We start from the raw sequence: 14,577 nt of genomic DNA, 5'->3' as shown, positions 1-14,577 counted from the left end.
GATTCAGAAACTGTTCCTAGCTGTCTCTGCACATGTAAGCGTGGACAGGCAGAGACAGCCAAGTTTTTGAAACTGCCATTAGAGCCTGGAAAAAGTTGGGGAGGGGCTTTAGCAATTTAAAGAGAAATTCTTTGTAGATGATCCTTCATGTGCTAAAACATTTTTTATTAGTCCTGTTAATATTTGATCTTTTAAATGTTCATTTTCCAATACTGGAAATAGCCAGATATATGAATTACAATATTTTCTGCCAGGGTAGACTGTGGTCCATCTGGAAATTATCAAGTTTGGAAAAGGCTATGCTCAAGAAAGATTCAAATGCTTGAACCTAATATATTTGGGTCTAAGGTTAGATTATAATCCCAATATAGAAAATATCTGTATTGAACAGAACAGAAATGGAGGAGACATTTACATTAATATCTACATCAATATTCTTATTTGAGAAATAAAATAAATAAATGTGGTGTACTTAACAGTTTTCTTCTTAAAATGGCTTTTAAAATGAGTTCAGTTCACACCTGTATTCATTTTCATTATACAATGATAGCAACTTTGTGGGGGTTTTTTTATGTTCAGTCACACTAGATTGTCACCGATATAAGGCAAAATTTTATTTCCAATAGTTGCTTCCATGACATTCAAGTCCTCATTAGGAAATAGTCCATCACATCTAAATAAAATTATCATCAGGCATGTGTGAAAGAGCATGGGTGCTGTTTCATTGACATTGTATTGTTTGGTTTCTAAGGGTACAGAGAGGAACTGTTTATTTTCATTTACAATGCCAATTTCTGAAAAAAAAATCTGTAACAAGATTAGATAGCAAAACAGGACTAAAAAAACAGCATTATTTGTAAGGGGCTCTAAGAATTATATACCGCCTTCATAACTGAAATGATAAATGGAAATATATACGTGTTGAAGGCAGTTAGAATCTTATGGAATTGTGTTAACTTTCTCTAATTAGAGACTTTGATAAAATATAAAGCAGAAAGAAAGAAGGCCCAGGACAATTTTCTTAAAGAGTTATGAAGAATTGTACTAGCTATATTAAAGATCCATCTAATAAAGTGGGCAGTTAGATGTCTTTAGGAACTCAGAGTTTTATTTAAACTCAGGACTCTTCCTTTAATGTTGCCCTCCAGCAAGTATTATACACTGGTATTCAATATCCCTAAAGATGAAGATTCTGTATCTAATTACTGTTGAGCAAAATATCCTGTGTGAAATTTAGAAATCTATTTTAAGGCATGTTGACATCACCACATACTGTGCACATGTAATCAATAAATGAAGTACTTTCTTCAATCAGTTTGTCTTAAATCATTTTCCAACAGCTTTATTGGATGGTTTTTATAGTTCCAATACTGTAAGAGATTGATAAAATCAAATATATCTCTATTTATTTTTGTAAAATTTTTAATTGTCTTTTAAAAATCTCAGTAAAAACTTTCAACGATTGAAGGCAAATATACATGTTCCAGGATAACAGGAGTGTTGATTTACTACCAGCTTACCTGGTAGTTAGGAGCTGAAGAAGTAGCAGCACAAGAAAACAACAGCCAATTGCTAGTCCTCAACATACCAATCAAACAATAAGAAGGTGACACCTAAATACAACTCACAGAATAACCCAAAGCACATACTCTAGTAGAGAGAAGTTCCTTGAAGATGAGCTCCAGCAAAAGTCCTAAAGCTTGAAAGAGTAAACTTCTGGTCACAGTGACTGACCCATATTAAATCTTGCTGAACCTTAAGTGTTTTAACCTTTTAGGGAAGAATATATAACACTATGCAGTTTTTGATGCAACTTTCTCTACTTGATATGTCAATTAAATGTATAATGTGCCATATAGTGCATGAGCCCAAGTTCTTTTTAGAAATATTTAATATGTGTCCTAGCTTTATAAAAACTATATCAAATAGATATGCAAATTTCCATTTTGTAGTATTAGTACAAATCTCCAAAGCTAAACTTATTTGTAAGTAGGACCATATGATCATATATACCACCCACTGGTGTATATAAATTATATAAACATTGTTAATTTATATAAATTATATAAATACTAGAAATGATTGCTTTTTTCAGAAATATAATTATGAGATTCCAATACCCAAGCCATGTTTTAGAGCTTTTAAGTCTCTTGGAACCATTGGTTTTAAAGTGTTTTTGTGGATTATAATCTGAATCACATAAATATGATTGTTAAAATACTACAGATGTTTCTGTAGTATTAATAGTGAAGAAATTTCTGACTTAAAATATTTTAAGCAGTAGAAGTGATGTGCCAGTGCCTGGAGGCTGTTAGGGTCTGGATGGAAGTGAACAAGCTTGCACTCAATCCCAACAAGACCGAGTGGCTATTGATGCTCCCTCCCAAAAATGGTCCAGCTATTCGATCCCTTAGCCTGGGGGGGGGGGTGTGAAACCATACGCCCCTCAGAGAGGGTTCGCAACTTGGGAGTCCTCCTGGATCCACAGCTGATGTTAGAACATCATTTGTCGGCTGTGACCAGGGAGACCTTTGCCCAGGTCCACCTGGTGCACCAATTGCGACCCTACCTGGACCGGGAGGCCCTTCAGATAGTCACTCACAGCCTCGTGACCTCAAGACTGTATTACTGTAACGCGCTCTACATGGGGCTGCCCTTGAAGAGTGTCCGAAGACTTCAATTAGTCCAGAACACAGCCGCGCGAGCAATTGTGGGTGCACCTAGGTACACCCACGTTACACCTATCCTCTGCGAGCTGCACTGGCTGCCCATCGGTCTCCGGACAGGCTTCAAGGTGCTAGTCGTTACTTATAAAGCCCTTCATGGCATCGGACCTGGGTACCTGAGAGACCGCCTCCTGCCAATTACCTCCCAAAGACCGATTCGATCACACAGACTAGGCCTTCTCCGGATCCCATCTGCCAGCCAATGTCGGCTGGTGACCCCCCGGGGGAGAGCCTTCTCTGTTGAAGCTCTGGCCCTCTGGAATGAGCTCCCCATGGAGATCCGGACCCTTACGACCCTCCAGGCCTTCCGTAAAGCCACTAAGTCCTGGCTGCTCCGGCAGGCCAGGGGCTGTTGAAGTATTCAGCCCCACGGTAACTATGAATGTTGTTGTATTTTAAATTGTTGTTTGTCTTATTTATTCCCTTTCCCCTTTTTATTGTAAGCTGCCCAGAGTCCTCCGGGAGTGGGTGGCATACAAGACTAATAAACATACAAACATACATACATTAAATAAAATAATTAAATCTTAGAGAAAAAATGAAAATTTTGAATGGAAGGTAAGACAATTTAAATATTTCATTTTAAAAGATGATTAATTTCTATAGCTGAATAAGGCAAATATATTTCTTTATAAATATTTTTATAGCATAATTAAAACATATGGAAGTTTCAAATACTAAGAGCTTCTGCCAAAATTAAGCATTGAAATTGTTAGTTAAAATTCATAACAATATTTGAGGACATATTTTAAAAGTCTTGCATGAAAAGTCTTGTGTACAACTATACTTATCTTGTCCATGTGCATGGTAGTTTCTCTACCATTTTTCTTTATTGGTGATGTACATGTAGTCATTTAAGAGCCAGATTGGTATAGCAGTAGGTAGAAACTGGGAGACCATGGAATCTAGTTCCACTTTGGATATTAAGCCAACTGAATGACCTTAGGTCAGGCATTTTCTCTTAGACCTAGAAAGCAGGAAGGAGAAAACATTTGGGGGGAAAAACTTGCTAAGAAAACACCCACAAACCACACACATACATGTATATGAACATTAACTTGTACATCTACACATGCATCCTGTCTGTAAAGATATTCTGCTTATACATTTTTCATTATTTTGCTGTCTTAGTTTCAAATCCAAATTAAATTGTATTTATTTTTCATACAAAAGTAAAAATAAAAGCTGGTCTAATTGTCCATGATATATTTGTATTTTTTTCTTTGCCTTTTGGGAATAGTGCTTCTGATTTCATGTTATAAGAAGCCTATTAGTATTTAACTTTGTGACCTTTATAGATTAGGCTTTTTAAATTTAATCAAGGATGGAAAAGTTGTGAGCCTAAAATATTATTCAACAATTCCTAACATCCAACAGAACTGGGCATTTTGTTGGGGATTGCTGAATCTAAATCTTAATAATACTTCTTTCCTGTCTGTGCATTTTTACCACTAAACAGCATAAGGTTTCTGCCATCCTTCTCTTTACCTGTCCTGATAGTCACTCTAGCTACTCAGATAAATGAATAATTAAGTTCAATAGCAATTGAATTTGAATTGAATTGAATTTATTACATTTCTATGCCGCCCTTTTCCCCTAAGGGGACTCAATAGCGATAGCAGTTAGACTTATATACTACTTCACAGTGCTTTATAGCCCAGAGTCAGAATATTGCCCCAACAATCTGGGTCCTCATTTTACCAATTTCAGAAGGATGGAAGGCTGTGTCAATCTTGAGCCAATGAGATCTGAACTGCCGAACTGCAGCTAGCAGTCAGCTGAAGTAGCCTGCCGTGCTGCACCATTGGCTCATATTTTAACAAACAAAGAAAGGAAGAACTGGTATTGGGATCTGAAAAGGTGCTTCAGATCCATATGAGAATGCTTGCTGTCTTTATTGATGCGTCCTTAATACTTTTTAATGGACACATAGTGGTCATGTAAACCTAGGAAAATAAACAATTGAGTTAAGGAAGCACTGGATGGGTGTGGGGGAGGAACAGATATGACTATGAATGCCTATTTACAAGCAGTAAGTATTTGGGTTTCATTTTTGTCTCAATCACTTTAGGTGACCAGAGATCAGTATCCACCTTTTAGCTATTAATCAAATCACCATTGAATAATTGAATAGCCAACAGAAAGTACATGAATAACAAAATAGAAATCAGAAGCACTAAAGTATAAGTACTAGAGTTGAAAGGGCACACTATGATTGGCTGTTGTTCTTACAGATATTACAGCCTATCAGCCCAGAAATGTCTCTGATGGAAAGGTAATTGCACCTGTTCCATTTAAATGTAAAATTGGAAGGCTTGTCTGACAAAAAGCCTTGTCAACGGAAATGCCCTTAGGAAAAAAGATGAATGAATATAATAAGTTAGTGAAGAGCATTTGAAATTTTCTTTCTTATTCTTGTGTGTGTATGTGTTTATATATACACACATTCATATGCTCTTCACTAGGATACTACATTTATTCATTTTTTAAAAATAACCTTGATATCATCAATCTGTAGAGTACAAAATTCTAACAAAGATTCCAAACTACTTGTAATACTGCAGGAATTCATATAAATATGTAACCAATTGCATATTTGAAGGTTATTTTGAGGATCAATAACATCTTTGTCCTTCACTCTTAATGCTTTTAATTTCTCAAAAGATGTATAAGGGAATGAAAATGGTTTCATTCATGTATAAGATGAGAGAGGTATATTAAAGCAGTCATCAATGAGTAAGTATAGTATATTTTGTCTGAGAATTGTATAAAGTTTAATGCCTAAAATAATATTTTCATAGACTAGAAGAATGGCTATAGTTGTCATTAATATTTTATGAAATAGATATTTCTTACCATGGCACTAAAGATAACTATACATAGAAAATATATGAGACTAGGCAATATTAAACATTTTAAAAGGGCCCATTGATTTTAAGTGCAAGCATTTCAGTTTATTAGAACTGTTAAACTCCTAATAAATGGGCATTAATAGACAAATAGAAATATGAATATACTGTTGAGGATCCATTTCAAAAGTAAAAAATCTAGGAATTCATAAATTTTACAAAAATCTATGGCAGAAAAGTGAGGTAAAAAAATTATGAGGCGGTTATTTGTTCAATGTACTTTTATACTGCTTTTTGGAAGAGGAGGTAAGGATGAGAGTCAGTCCAGACTCACATAAAGTTAAGATGTTAAACATTTATTGATATAGAATAAGAGTTACAATTGGAATAGATGATTGTAAACCTGCTCATATTGCTGTTCTAACCAAAATTCCTTTATTAGTACTTGAACCACCATTTGCACCTCTTTATAGATAGTCAGTGAATGTCTTGCTACATGCTATTCTTCTCCAGTGCTGATTGGTTTCTTTCCAGATAATCTCTTGTCCCAATCACTTCTTTTAAAATCCATTGCAGATATCTTCCTATGTTTAGTAGTCAGGAATCTTCTTAGTCCTTAACACTGCCAGTTGTTGCTGCTTCCCGGCATCTAATTTTCTAGATATTCTTTTCATTGAAAGCACTAGAAATACAATTTGATGCTCTTTTCTTGCTTACCTTAGGCATGTATGCCTTGTCTTCCAAAGTATACATAATAGATTGCATGTGTTTCAAGTGTTTCAAGGATCTCTTTCTAACTGGCTATATACGTGTGATGGTGAACCCTACAGCACAGGTGGCATGCGGCGTGTGCATATGCATGTTGGCCAGTTGATTTTTGGCTTCCCTTCCCAGGAGTCTCCATACAAAGCCAAGTAAGTACAGGGTTCGTGTGGAGGCTCTGGGAGGGGGGGGGGCATTTTCAACCTCTGGAGGTCCTCGGGGGGAGGGTATTTTCACCCTCCCCAGGTTCCTAGAAAGCCTCTGTAGCCTGGGGAGGGTGAAAAACGGACCTACCAGGCCCACTGGAAGTCAGGAAATGGGCCATTTCTGGGCTCTGGAGAGCCTCCGGAGGTGGGAGAGGCCGTTTTCTCCCTCTTCAGACTCCAAAAAAGCCATGCACACATGCATGGGGCAGTGGGGAGATGGGTCACATGAGCATGTGCAGGGGGCAAGGTGTGGGGGAACTTTAAATTATGGGTGTGGGCATAAGAGCGCACATGATAGCACGCATGTGCCTGCTTTTGGTACCTGAAGCAAAAAAGGTTCGCCATCTCTGCTATATATCCTTAACCATGCATCTGATTCTCAGACAAGCAAGGAAAATAAATTGGAATTCTTTTAATCTTAACATTTGTCATGCTGAGAAGAGCGTATACCTGAATGCACAGATATAGTATGGTAAATATTTTAGTTTGGCAACGTAATTATATTTTTTTAAAAAATAATTGGCATGTGAAATCAACCAATAGTATGATATGAAAAGAAAACCAAATCCTTTTTTTTTTTTTGCTTCCTCAGCATAAGTACAATCTCAAAGTCATGTGAAATAAAGATTTTACTTTATTCGGCTTTGGCCAGATTCCATTAAATATGTACTATGTTCACTTTTAGCTTAAGAAAGATTGAGTAAAATTGGAAGATTTGCAGAGAAGGGCAACAAGTATGAACAGATTATAAATTAAGACCATAAAAGCCCATTAAAGAAGGAGTGTATGTTCATCCATGAAAAAATATAACTGAGGGCTAATATTGTAGCACTGTTCATATACCAGTAAACTGTCATATGGAATACGGTCAAGATCTGTTCTCTCTCTTTCCAAAATTCAAAATATATTGATAATAGTTTTAAGATAAAGAAATATTATTTCAGTTTAATGTTAGGAAGAAAAATTATTTCATAATAGTAATAGCAGTTCAAACAGTGGTGGGATACGACCGGTATGCCCTGGTACGGGCGTACTAGTGCCTGCTGGGAGCACCAGGTACCATTTTGGTACAGTGCTCCAGAGGGCCAACCTGCCCCCCCACTCTCCTTACCACTATTTGAGCTGATCAGGGCATTTGTACATGCGTATGGAGTGTATGGCGCCTGCCTGACACTCCATCAAGCATCTGGAGCATCACGGGCAGTAGGTACACATGTGTGCACTCACGCATGCTGCACACATGCATGTGGTGGGTGCCCAGCACTGTTGCGCTGTACCGGTTGCACTGGGATCCGGAGCCCACTACTGAATCAATTTTTTAAAAAATTAATGCATTTAAGCAAGAGCTAGCTAGCCCTCTGTATTGGATTATTTAATTTGGACACTGCACTTAGCAAAAATTGAACTCAGTGATCTAATTGATTTTCTCTAAACTTAGAATTCTATGGTACATGCTATTTAAGGTTTTTATAAACTATTAATCCAAAATTGAACCTGACCCATAACCAACTGATAGCCAATGCAGTTGCTTCAGTGTAGATGTAATATGTCCATGGTTATTTGGCTTGACACAAATAAATCTCAATTTATCATAAAATCCAGCACTGTTTCTAGGCACAAACTGAGGACATTTATAGCATTAGATTTTATGGACAAATAGATGAAACTTAATTTCCAAATTCTGGATAGTCCTGGTGGAGTGTGTGTGTTTGTGTGTGTGTGTGTGTGTGTGTGTGTGTGTGTGTGTGTGTGTGTATGTATGTATGTATGTATGTATGTATGTATACAGACTACAGATTACAATATAAGGTCTATGACACAATAATCAATACCATTGTCTTTTCAGTCTCCTTATAAAAAGCATCCAATTGCCATCTCAGAAGAAAGATTTATTGTTGTAAATGATATCAAAAGCTCCTGAGAGATGTAGCAGAATCAATATAGTCACATGTCCTGTATATGTTTCCCTGAGAGAACATCTATGAGGCCAGCCACATCTTTTTCAATCATAAAAGAGCCCTAACCCAGGCTAGAATGGGCCAAGACAATTAGTTTCTCCAGATGCTAGATTTGGCCTCAAATATGCATTTGTAAGTAGAACATAAATATCCTACTGATCTGGGAAGTTTCACCCCTTTCCCCAGAAGTGGGTATACTATAATCTTTCAAAGTTAGTAGTATTATTTCATCACACAAATATTCATTCATCCATCATTCCCTTGAGCTACTCCCCCACACACACCAAAAAAGTCAAGATGGCCAAAAATACATCCTTAAACAGTTTAAAAACCTTCACTAGAAGGTTACTTGGGTACCCAATGTAGCTGCTAAATAAACACAATGATATTTCTTGATGTTCAGTCAGTCTTATGGCAGATGCTCCAAACATGGGTTATAGCTTTTTCTTGCCAGGCTTAAATATCTAGACCTCCATAACCTAGGAAGAGAATTGAGAGCAATTTATGAATGCTTCATTCAACCAAATATGACTCAAAAAGACTGAGCTAATCTGATAAAATAAATAAGACTGTCCATATTTTGTTTGGAAGCATTTGTATTTTGGCATATTTGTAGCATTATGCTACACATTTTCCTATTCTAATAATACGTCAACATTATTTTTGCAAAATACAGATGTTCTAGTGAAAAATATTGTTGACTCTTGTAAAATTTCAAAGTGGAAGAAGGAAAGCAATAAAATTCAAGTAAACTACAAAGTGAAACTGAAAGAATAACAAAGAAGTTAATGATCTGTGCCTTGGAACACACTGGTAGCCAAACCATCATTTGGTTCACTTGACATTGTAACAGAGGTTAATGTAAAAAAGACATTTGAAAAAGAAAGAGACATTTAAGAAATTCTATTTCACAAAGTGTTCAATCATTAGTTGTTACCCTTGTATGTTTGGAAAATTATCCCAACTGTCTTTCTAAACGTGCCTGAAATTAAACAAAAAAAAACAACCAATACATTTAGAACCTTGCAGAATATTTACAAACCTTATGTCAGCCCAAATAAAATATTCACAATATCAGAAAGTCCATACTGAATGCTATGCCAAAATTGTGAATTATTTAGGTAATTTATGTCCTCTAAATCCAACAAAGAATTATCTGGCACTTAAAAAAAAGCAACCCTCAGATATTACCAATATTTAGTTATTAATCTCACAGGAAGCAGTTAAAACATCTATTTAGATATAGAATGAAAGTTAGTCACTGACTGATGCAATATTATTAAGACTACCATGGAATCATTTTTATGAATGAATATATCCCTGGATTTAAAGCAAAGTCTGCAAATTATTTTCTGTCATATATTAACATGTCTGTTCTCCTGAAGTGGCATTTTGGTTAGTCAGGTTGATTCTTTCTTACAGGATGTGTGAAGTTTTGATTGCCTACAGAAATAATTTGAAACTCACAGCTACACTTCCTTTTCCTGGAAACAGCCAAGGGCTAAGAGATTTTCTTTCCAAATGCTCTTGTCAGGATTTTCTATAGATAAAGATTTTTTTCTGCAACATTTGCAGTGCAAATAGAAGAAAGGTACTATAATTTTCTCTCAGCACTTAATTAGTCTATTAAATCATATTCATCATAAATGCTTCCTGATTCTGTCACATTTACCTTCAGCCTTTCAGAAAGATGACTATCTTTAGATGAAGCTCTCTACAGCAAAAAATTAATGCAGGTGCTTGCTTTCCTTTTTTTAAATCAGATGCTACATACGTAAGGTGACCAGATGTCCCGAATCTGGCGGTACAGGCACGCCTTTTCATAATTTTTCCCGCATCCCGGGCCGTTCTAGAAAAACCCCGCTTTATTTTGGGGCTCACTCGCTCCCCCGCCCATCAGCTGCCGCTAACTCGCTCATTCGTTCCCCTATCTATTTCTAAAAATCTAAGCCAGCCCAGCCTGCCGCTCACTGATTGGCCTGGATTCCAGCCAATCAGTGAGCTGACTGGGATGGAAAACTTTAAGCACGCACGCGGCGTGCTTAATGTTTTCCATCCCAGCCAGCTCACTGATTGGCTGGAGTCCGCTTAGCATGCCGCATGAGTCGCAGGAGTCTCCATTTCATTTCACCTTCGCGGCTGTTTGCTTTGTTTTGCTGCTTCACTGGTGAGTAACTGGTGGGAATCAGTAACCAGCGCAGGGTTAGTGAAACAGCCGCCGCCGCCCTCTTCCCGCTCCCTGTGTGCGAGAAAGGCGCCTGCTCACCAGCCCGCCCATCCTTGGGCTCCGGGGGCAGCACCTTCCCAGCGCTGCTGCTGCCGCGCTGGTTCCTTCGTGCCCCTCCCATCCCTCTGCCTCCTCAGACCTCCACGCAAGAGCGGCGGAGCGAATGAGTGGCCACGGCTGTCGTTGCTTTTAAACGAGGCTCCGCTCGCTGCTCATCCCGCTCCTTCAGGGCCGGCGAGTGCCAAAATAAAGCCGAATCCTTTTGAGAGGGGACGGATGCGATTGGCAATGGCGGAGGCCGTGCCGACACTTCCCAGGTCGCGCCCATCTTAAAAGGATTCCACTCGGCCACCGCTTCCTCCTCTTCTTCCTCCTCCTCCTCCTCCTCCCCATCCAAGGCCCTGAGCAGCAGCAGCAGCCGCAGCCTCCGCCGACCTTGCGCGGCAGTCCTTGGGGGTGCTGCGGAAGCCCTGCCAAAGCGCCCCTTTCCAGGCTCGGCGGCTGCAGGGGACCGCGCTACTGCTTCTTCTTCCTCCTCCCCCTCCTCTCCGTCCAAGGCCCTGAGCAGCAGCAGCAGCTGCCGCCACCGCCGACCTCGCGCGGCGGTCCTTGGGGGCGCTGTGGAAGCCCTGCCAAAGCGCCCCTTTCCCAGCTCGGCATCTGCAGGGGACCGCACCGCCGCTTCTTCTTCTTCCCCGCCCTTCCCAGTTAGGCTAGCTTGCTTGAAGCTCCGAGGAGGCGGGAGGAGGGGAGTGAAGTGGGGGGAGGTCTCCCCAGCTGGGAAGGGCTGAGAGGCTGCCGGCCCCTTTCGCCAAAGCGCCCAGAACGTCTCCCTTTGCGCGGCGGAGATCGTCAAACTGCAGAGAGGACGGTTCCGTAGGGATCAACTTTGCAGCGGCAGCTTCCGGGTGCGCTTCCCGAGAAAAGTCTTCCTCCCATTGATTCTGCATCCGTTGCTTTCGCAGGTGTGTGAGGCTCAAGAGCTAACATAAAAAAAAAAACAGGACCATATTTTCCTGGCAAGATTCTTGCAAAATTTACTTGCAAAATTTTAGAAAGGCTCCTTATGTGAAGATTTTAAAAAGGTGAACTGGGCCTTTATTAGGAAGGGGAGTAGAAGATCAGAGGTAACCATTTGGATCCATTTTCAAAAGGGAATAAATATTATCAGCAGTTTGGTTAGTAAATTGTAGTTAACAGCATGTTGGCTTGAAAAGTGGTCTTTAGATTAGAGATTGCAGCTTGCATAGAATAAAGTTAGCATACTTGAAGTCAAATAGGCTTTGGTTATGTTTAGGTTGCATTAGCTAAAATGTGCCAATACCGTCCTTGTTGGTAAGAATTGTTGTCATGTTAGAAGAATGACTAAGGCTGACAGCCTAATCTACTCTGTGATAATTAAATAAAATGGATGGATGGAAATGAAAGAATACAGAAAAGGTTGGTGATGCATTTAGTGGCCTATGGATGAGAATGGTGGCTGTTTAGTAAGAAAATATGTTTGGAATGTGCATATATTCATATGTGGCCATAGCAAAATAATAAATAGAAATAAAAAAGCATGATTGATTTTTACTGTTTTTGATGAAAGTGAGAGGATTAGTGAAGGCTTGGTGCAGCAAGGATCCCACTATCTTACTATTTTATTTTTCTTTATGTACACTGAGAGCATATTCACCAAAGACAAATTCCTTGTGTGTCCAATCACACTTGGCTAATAAACTATTCTATTCTATTTTACTCTACTCTATTCATTTCTATTTCAATTCTAACAAGGAGTTTAGCTTCTCTCTCTTGAAAATGTAAGCTAGCATAAGGCATTATAGTGCAAGCTAGCCTTAACTTTCAAACAGTTCATTTAGTGACCAAAGTTACAATGGCATTGAAAAAAGTGTCTGATCACCATTTTCACACTTAGTGACCATTTTCACACTTAGCGACCGTTGCAGCATCCTCATGGTCACGTGATCAAAATTTTGATGTTTGGCAACAGATTCGTATTTATGATGGTTTCAGTGTCCTGGGGTCATGTTTGACAAAATATAAAAAATTTAATCAAGCCCCCCCCCCCCCCCCCCGGTCAATGGTGTCCCTCTTTACCAATCTGAAAATCTGGTCACCTTATACATACACATATCTGTTAATTCTACAGGGAAAACAATAAGCATAGTAATAGACAAGGAATGAAGAAAAGGTGTACAGCTGACAACAAAGAGAACTATCTATTGATATAGAACACCAAGCATTTTAAAAACAGAATGCATTTCACTCTTTTCACGGTAACAAAAGTTCCTGCATGTTCTCAAAAGTATTTCCATTACATAACAGAATCTTTGGGACTAACAGAGTAAAGAAGTAAACACATTAATCATAATATTCAATGGTTTATGCTACATCTCAAAAGGTAATAACAAGACAAAATAACAGCAACAACCAAAAGATTTTCTATCTGCATTATTTTTGTCAATCTTTGGAATTATGGAATTAAAAAATCAGTAGGAAAATACAAGTGATCTCTAGACCTATTTCTACATTCATTTTTGGGCTGTCACAATTGTACCTCTGTTCTATGGTTATACTCAGTATAAAAGCAATCAAAAGATAATCAAGATAATTGAACTTGTAATAATAAGATATTTAATGTTTAGTTGTATTATTAGACTGATCTTATTAAGACCTCTGTAAATTTATTCCCATCATAATTTATATATTTCACAAAACATGTTCTACCATATGCTGTCAGTCAAGTCCATATCTCTATATTTTATCCAGGATAATCTTGGGTGGCGGTATGTCTTGCAATCCTGTAGATGTGCTTTCTTTCACCTTCTGTTTCTCAATTGTATAGGATCAGCACCATATTTTTCTAAGCTTGATTTTGGCTTGTGACACTGACTTCCTATGACGTCATACTAAATGTATTGCAAAGGATCCTTCGTTGTTGTTGGTGGTGGTGTTTACTGTTTTCACTGTCAGAAAACTTGTAGGAGTGATCCCAAAATGAGACTTGTTCAGACTAAGGTAATTTTCACAAGATGACTTTTCCATTATTTCCATTCTTGAGTCAATACTGCATTGATATGATCTCTTAAGATGTGCTATGGTACATCCTATACCACTTCAAGCATTTTTTTTTAATGTGGTGATATTTTGGAGATATCTGAGAAATTTCCCATTGGTGGAGGTTCTTGGCAGAAGAACTTCTGGTCACAGGTATTAATATAATTTCTGCATCCTCCCAATAGAGTGTGTACTAAATATTCTATGTACTTTCATTCATTATACTAGGTATATACTTTTATAAATGTCAGCCCCACTAGGTATATCAGGTCATATAGTATGCTTCACTCTTTCACCATAAGCCCAGCAACAAATAGCTGTCCATGTTGTATATATTCTGCGAAGGATTTTGTCTTTAGTCAAGCATGATTAAAAAACAAAAATGATCTCTACTGGCTGGAAAAATATTTTGAAGAAATAAAAGTGTTTGAATAGAGTGTATCATCTGCCTGTTTTAGTTGTTTTTCTTAATATTGTTGGAATTTATTCATTTCATTATACATATTGTTAAAATTGTTCCTAAAATCCATGCACCAATTTAGCCCATTTTTTCCCATTTATGCTAGTAAAGTGATATGGATTATAGCTAGTTTAAATTCAGAAAGTGTAACTTAATTGATCTGTGATTATTTTGTTTTTTAAAAACACATTGAATTTGTTCCAGGCAAATTGTGACATAAAAGGAATATAATGTAGAAAGAATTTATTTAAAGATTAGGTGAAAATGTATAATTCTTTACAAAATAGATACAGATTTATCTTTGTGAGAGAATGTCATGGCCCAGAGAA

Source organism: Thamnophis sirtalis, unplaced genomic scaffold, assembly GCF_051295495.1.
Source record: "Thamnophis sirtalis isolate CommonGarterSnake01/CBP01778 unplaced genomic scaffold, rThaSir2_p1.2 scaffold_10, whole genome shotgun sequence".
Lineage (NCBI taxonomy): Eukaryota > Metazoa > Chordata > Lepidosauria > Squamata > Natricidae > Thamnophis > Thamnophis sirtalis.
The sequence above is the reverse complement of the archived record's forward strand: the minus strand, read 5'-3'. Positions refer to the sequence as shown.